A 6,636-nucleotide genomic window follows, 5' to 3' on the forward strand; every position below is an offset into this window, starting at 1 on the left:
ACATGGCACAGATAACTGTTTGTTACTACCAAGATTTGTTAGCAAGACTTCAGTGATTAAGGATTGACATTCTTGGTGGAGTCATATTTACAAACTGGTAAAAGAGGATTGGAAGTGGTATAATGCTGATTTTATCCAGTTTATTGATAGCTTAGTTATTTGGTTTATTGAGTCCTGTAAACAATAAAGTACTGGATAGATTTTTTTTTCTTTCTTTTTTTTTTTTTTTTTTTTTTTTTTAATCCAGTAAATTCAGATTTAAGAGCCAGTGCATTAAAGGTTCTAGAGCACAATGGTTATGAGGAACAAATGAGGGAACTGAACTTGTTTAGCCTGGAGAAAAAGAGGCTCAGGGGACAGGTTATGTCTCTGCAACAATATGAAAGGAGGTTGTAGGCAGATGGTGGTGGGTCTCTTCTCCCAAGTAACTAGTGACAGGATGAGAGGAAATGACCTCAAGTTTTACCTGGGTATGTTTAGATTGGGTATTAGGAAAAATCTCTCCCTGTAAGGGTGGTCAGGCACTTGAACAGGCTAGAACAGAGAAACTGGTTGAGTCACCATCCCTGGAGGTATTTAAAAGATGTGTAGACCTGCCACCACCACTAATAGATCTTTGGAGACTACCCAGAAGTTCTACTTCCTCTGTCACCAATGTAATACAAAAAAAGTGACTAATGCTGTGCAGCAGCTCATTCTGGTAAGGCTGGCATAAATTCAGTCACCAAATTAGTAGTAAATGTAAGCAACTGATTAATGATCTGCTTATGTCTTCTCCGAAAATTTGGCACACACGTGCATTAATGAATGTACTTAACAGTATGCAAATGCCAGTGTTCCCAAGAAGAAGTTATTATTGTAGAGAGATATTTCTTCAGAAGTGTAAATAAAACATAGTAAGGCTACTATAATCTGTAACTGAAAAGTGGAAAAAAAAGTTCAAATTCCTCAAGCTGAAAAAAATGGCTATTTCCATCAAATGTACCTTATTAAGCTAACAAGTGTTTGAAGCATATGTGCAGTTTAAAATCTAATCTAAGAATATATTTCAGGATAGGCCTAACTTTGCACATTGCTGTATGTTAAAATACCCTACATTTTCACCCAATTTTGTATTTAATTTGATGATTTTTTGGACCAAATTTTTTTAGAGTCAGCTTCCCAGGGAAAAAAGAGTTTTTTGTTATGAGTGATAGGAGACATAACATTACTCAAAAGACAGCTAGGCAATAGAGGGACTCAATCATGCGAACTGCAGTGCCCTCTGAGAATGTGACTCAGAGGTGATGGGAGCCATGAAACAGCTAAATTACTGGCTCTGCCTTGACCAAACACTCAATTTCTGCAGAAATGGGATGGAAAAAAGGGTTTTGTGAAAATTTACTGTTCTTTATTTTACAGTTTACTTAGAAATACTAGCAAGAAAAACTCCAAATATCTTTATACACACACACACACCTGGAAAAATTACAATGTATTGTATTAAGTGCAATATGTTGTACAATACAGTATATAATACAATATATGATACAATATATTGTAGTAAGGTCAACATGATACAATATAATGCATTTTATGATATAATGTAGTACATTAGATATAATATATGATATATATTTTACTAGGCAGTAGATATGCAACTGCTCTTCTAAAAATTATATTTAGCTTCATAAGAGCTATTACTAAATACAGCTTGGAATGATACTCTTTTTCAGAGCATTGGAAGAAAAAGAAAATTAATATGAGAATGCTGAAAGGTCATATAAAGGCAAAGCATTGCTCAAATATTGTCTCCTAGTAAGTTAATCTGGAAGATATTTTCCATTCAAATAAGGGTGGGGTTTTTGTTTTTGGTTAGAAAATATCAGTAAGTGCATATAAAACACACTTAAAAGTAGGTAAAATCAGATTTGAAAGTGCTCTTGGCCTCACTGGGTTCTGGTTGGGTGAGAGGAAAAGCACTAGAGAATGCAATCAGCTGTGTCCTGATGGAGTGATAGCGGTGAGGGTCCTGCATCCTGTGTCTTCCTTCTCAGAACCTTCAATAATGACCATCTGCTGTCCTAGCAAAACCAACCTGATGAGTTACACACTCTGTTGTAGGTGTTTCACCCTACTCAGCCCCAGCTCTGCAACCACGTAGGTAGGATCAGATTTACTCTCAATACTTAGTAAAAGAAGTAAACTTGGCCTACTATAAATGGTCCATGCTATGTCACATACCTCATAAGGGACACATACTTTGTAAATTGCAAATAATATCAGGAAGAATCAAAGAAAGAAAAAAATCTTTATATAAATATGAAAACCACAATGTCTGTAGGGGTCTCTGTTCACAAGCAGGGGAGAGTACCATGGACGAATAAAATCTTAATGTAACTTCCCTTCTGTTAGCATAAGAAACAAGTTTAGAATTATCTGTGGTGAAAGACTAATAGACTAATGTATAATATACTAATCATTGTCCTAGCCTAACCATAAAGCCTTACATTGATAAGAAATTGGCCAGATAAAAACTTTCTAGCACAGTTTTGAATATTAGAAAGCAGCATTCTTCATTGCAGTGTGCTGATCCCTCAGAGAATCCTTCCACTAACTGAGTGCCCTGAGGATTGGGTAAATGCTTAAAAGTGTGAGTTGTAATCATACACACTAATGACATACTCATTGGCTATCACTGCTTACTTGATGTATGTGTATTACTTTATCTTACATTGTTGCACCCCTTATTGGAAGTCCTTATATGGTTCTTTGGGGTTTGTCTTCAATGTCCAGTGTGATTTTTAGGTGGCTGTTCCTCAACCCCCTTTTTGAGTAAGAGCAATATCATTGCTTTTCGTAACTTCTGCTTTGTCAGCCTTGCAAAGCTAATCTAGCATCCTGATGTGTTTTGCATGACTTCTGTTTGCTTAACTTACATCCTTTGTTTCTCCAAAGCTGTGCTATTTTTTCTGTCCTTATCAGAGTAAAATTACTTCTGTTCTACTGTCCTTAGCAAAGTATTTGTAAGACAACAGTTAAACTACTGGTATTATCATGAAGAGATTTATTCTGTTGATCATTTATCATGATTTGTAGAACTTAGGACAAAAAGTGCAAAAATGGCATGGTTAGGATGCGTAGACCAATGAAAAGCAAACATCACTTTTGACCTCTGAGTGGTTTCAGGGAATGGTCTCCCACAGGGAAGAGCTGGGGAAGGATGAAGATGCTATGATTTGTCACTTTTGGATCAGATCAGCAAGTGACTCAGTAATGATGAATCTGTTCCAGAAAATTGAGTGAACGAAGGCCAGAGAGTCATGTTGTCTAAGCAGCTAAATGGAAAAACCAAGGATGACAAGGGTGGGGTCAGCAGAAGAGGGCCAGCATTGTTGCCACCAGGTCATGAGCATCAGCTGCTATGGTGCCTGTGCCCTTTACCAGATGGCCATATGTAAAATCTGAGACCTTAAGCCATTGAAAGGGATGCTCAGGAGCAAAAACAGGATCTTGCAGACCTTTTAGCACCAGAAAAATCCAGGGATTTGGGTGCAGCACTCATAACTGTAGCAAGGTACTGCTAACTCTTCCATAACTGCATGCTCCTAAGGCTGTTCTAGATACCCACTGCCATCATCAAAGTAATTTCTCGGTTATCTTAGAATTGAACAGTGCTACACAATAACTGTGAACACTGTTGTCATGTTTGCATTATATTCATATATTACAGTTGTATAAACTATCACACTGCATATGCTATTAAACACCATTATATAGACCTGGACACGCTACTGAGCCAATTAGAGAAGTTGGTAAAGCCTCTGTGATGTCTTATTCAAGAAGAAAATCAAAAGAGCGCAAGCGCAGTTTTTTCCAGGGATGACGGGGCGCTGCTGCTGGCACCCTCCTGGCACAGCCTGTGGCGATGTGCCGCTGTGGCTGCTGCCATCTCAGCGCAGCCCTGATGTGCCTTGCCATCCTGGCCACCCCTGGCCAGCTGTGATGAGCGTGGGAGGGCAGGGGGGTGGCAGCAGCTTCTCCTTCCCAGCACCCCGCATGAAGAGAGGCATTAAACATCCCCAGTGCTGTGGTGGCCACCACTGCCCGTGCAATGGTGGCAGGGCTGCCTTGCCAATGGCAAAAAGGTGGCAGGCGATTTCCCCAGCATGGAACCTAGATGAGATGGATCTCTCGGCACTGCAGGAATCTTTGGTGAAACTTTTTGGCAATGTAACCTGCACGCTGTTTTTCTTTTAGTCAGAGAAGAGGAGGAAGTTAGGACAAGAGAAAGCATGGGGACACCAAGGTCAATGAAAAAAAAAGAAAATGGGGTAAAGGTGCTCCAGGCATGGGAGGTGAGATTCCTCTGCAGGATGTAGTGGGGACTATGGTGAAACAAATTGTGCCCCTGTTATATATTAAATCGACAGAGGATGCAGAGATCCACTCGCAGCCCATAGGAAAAGTACTCACACTGGAGCAGGTGAAAAAAAAGAAGAAAGCTGTGAGCTAGTGGGACATCCAAATACAGAGAGAGGGCCCCTGCTTCCAGAGATAGAGGGCCCTTGCTTCCAAACTGGAAGAGTCTATCCTTAAAAGACTGCGCCTCATGTATGACAGACCCACACACAACAGTTTTGGGATGACTGCTTGCCCATGGGAGGGACCCCATGGCATAGCAAAGGCTCCTTTCTTTGAGCTAACAAAAGAAGATCTCGAGTGATGAACTGACCAAAATGCCATTGCTCTGTCTCCCTGCGCTGTCGGTGGGAAGGAGGGAGGCACTGGGAGGGTAGAAAGGTGTTTTAAAGGCCTCTTTTACTTTTCATTGTCCTCCTCTGACTCTGTTAATAATACATTTACCTTATACCTTTAAATTTGAACCTGTTTTGCCCTTAGAGCATTTTTCTCCCTGTTCTTCTCTCAACTCATGAGCCCTTTGTTAGTTTGTTTCTTCTCTCTCCTGTCTACAACTGTAACAGAAGAGGGTGAGCGCATGACTTTCATGGGTGCCTGGCATTTGGCCAATATCAAACCATGACACACACCTACAGGCATTTTTTTCCTCTAAACTACCTGTACCCCAGTAACCCATGTCTTTCCCATGACATAGCCTGGGGCCTGAGCCAGGAGCTGAAGTGTATTGCTTTCCTTTTCTTGTTTCCTAGTACTGGACCCTCTTAATGTTATCTTGACAGAGAGAAAGGCCTAGAAGCCCTTTGTCTTGGGTTGCAATACAGGATGTGGCCAGAAATGTGTATTCTATCACCATCTGTTCAAGCTGGGTGGGGCAGTGACCCTTATCTCTGTGGCACATATTATCTGCTAATGGGCCATCTTTAAAACCAGCTGGGGCAATCATCTCTATCTTTTCCACAACCCATCTTCCCTCCAGGAAGATATCATCTGGTGCTGGCCCATTCAGTCCCACTGTATGACTGATAAAATTACATCATCCCACTGGGAGATGCTCCAGCCAGGGGGAGGAGCCAAGCCTTTCCTACCTAGATAAAAAACTGAGATTTTGGACAGAAAGATGCCTTCTTCCCACTGGATTCCAGAGGAGAGCCGGGCCTTTCCACATCATCCCTGGACCTTCAGAGGAAAACTGCACTGTTCTACAGGAGCACTGCTTCAGCTGAACCACATCTGCCACTGCAGGAGGACTGCAGCCACCATTTAATGGGACTGCTACCAACACCCTGACTGACAGGGTGTCAGGTTGTTTTCTGACTCTGTCAGGGTAGGGATTGGTCTTTGTAATACTATACTTCTACTTTAATTTTCCTAGTAAAGAACTGTTATTCCTAATTCCCATATCTTTGCCTGAGAGACCCTTAATTTCAGAATTATACTAATTTGGAGGGAGAAGGTTTGCAGTCTCCATTTCAAAGACAGTCTTCTGCCTTTATTAGCAGATACCTGTCCTCCAAACCAGGACACACTTCTGGAAGCTGTACGTGCTACAGGTGTGCAGCTTATGCTGTGTTTTACTGTCTACTAAAAAAAACACTACTTATATCATCTGGCTTTGCCAGCTTGTGACTTGCTCCTTCCCTGCCTTTTTTTCTGCCAGTGTTTACAGGCCCTCTTGAGAGAAAGTCCTTCCTGAAGAAGAAAGAGAAATGTTTGATTTTCTGTTCTGAAGAACAACTACTACACTTGTCCTTCATCACAAGCTCATGCATAGGCTCACATTGAGTCTGCCTCTTTTTGTTTACCTTTCTCTTCACCAGCTTCATATTAGTACGTGTCTATTGAAAAACAGGTACAAGATGCAGTTTAGTGAGTATGAAAAGGGCATGGCTTTGAGGAGGGGCACTGGACGTAGTGCTGACCTTTAAAATCTCTGTGAATTTGATCAATAATTATGTTTACATTAAAAAAATTGTTATCTGTATCGCACAGTTTTTTGTCTGAGGCAAAAAAGTTGAATTCTCCACCTGGAGGGTGGAGGGGAGAACAGGAGCCAGAGGCAAACTCCACTTTCTGAACCAAAGGAGTAGTGATCAGCATGAAGCTTGGCTGAGACTTCTGAACCCGTCCCTCCTGTGCCAATAATCGAAAAATTTTCTATCTTCCAAAGCCCAAACAACCATGACATGAGCACAGCTGCTACATAGAGCAAAAATGGGAGGCACTAATGGGCTGAAC

The sequence above is a fragment of the Oenanthe melanoleuca genome, chromosome Z (assembly GCF_029582105.1).
Source record: "Oenanthe melanoleuca isolate GR-GAL-2019-014 chromosome Z, OMel1.0, whole genome shotgun sequence".
NCBI classification, from domain to species: Eukaryota; Metazoa; Chordata; class Aves; order Passeriformes; family Muscicapidae; genus Oenanthe; species Oenanthe melanoleuca.